We start from the raw sequence: 619 nt of genomic DNA, 5'->3' as shown, positions 1-619 counted from the left end.
TTGCCATCGCCGCCACGGGAAACTGCTCCAGCTTCTCACTGCAGGATGTTCTTGCCTTCAGCTCGGACACTTTCCAGCTCCAACCTCCCACTCCCAATCCCAGTCCCCCAGGTACTCCTCCAGCCCCACAAACCCTATCCCAATTCCAAAGTCACAAGCCCAGCACTAAAATGATTTCTGCTCTACCTGCCCAGTCCACATTCCCGTCCATCAATCCCTATTCCACAGCCACACAGGGATTTCAGCCACGGGGCCACAGTCCCTATCTGAGCTCGAGACACTCTCCCACCTCCAGAGACGCAATCCCTGCCCTATACTGATTTCAGCCCCAGCCTCCCAGGCCACATTCCCAATTCACAATCCCAAGTCCAAACACACAGCCATTTCTGCGACGGTGCCACAGGCCCTATCTCACAGTCATTGCTCTGATTCCTGCCCAAGTGGTACAGTCCCAAGCCGAAAGCCTGTCCCTACCCCAGCCCCTCAGTGATTTCAGCTCGAGACCCACAAGCTTTATTTCACGGCCAGTTCTGCTCTCTCAGCAGCAGCTCTGCATCTTGCCATCGCCGCCACGGGAAACTGCTCCAGCTTCTCACTGCAGGATCTTCTTCTTGCCTTC

Source organism: Neopelma chrysocephalum, unplaced genomic scaffold (assembly GCF_003984885.1).
Source record: "Neopelma chrysocephalum unplaced genomic scaffold, ASM398488v2 Primary Assembly neopelma1_69, whole genome shotgun sequence".
In the NCBI taxonomy this organism is placed as follows: Eukaryota; Metazoa; Chordata; class Aves; order Passeriformes; family Pipridae; genus Neopelma; species Neopelma chrysocephalum.
The sequence above is the reverse complement of the archived record's forward strand: the minus strand, read 5'-3'. Positions refer to the sequence as shown.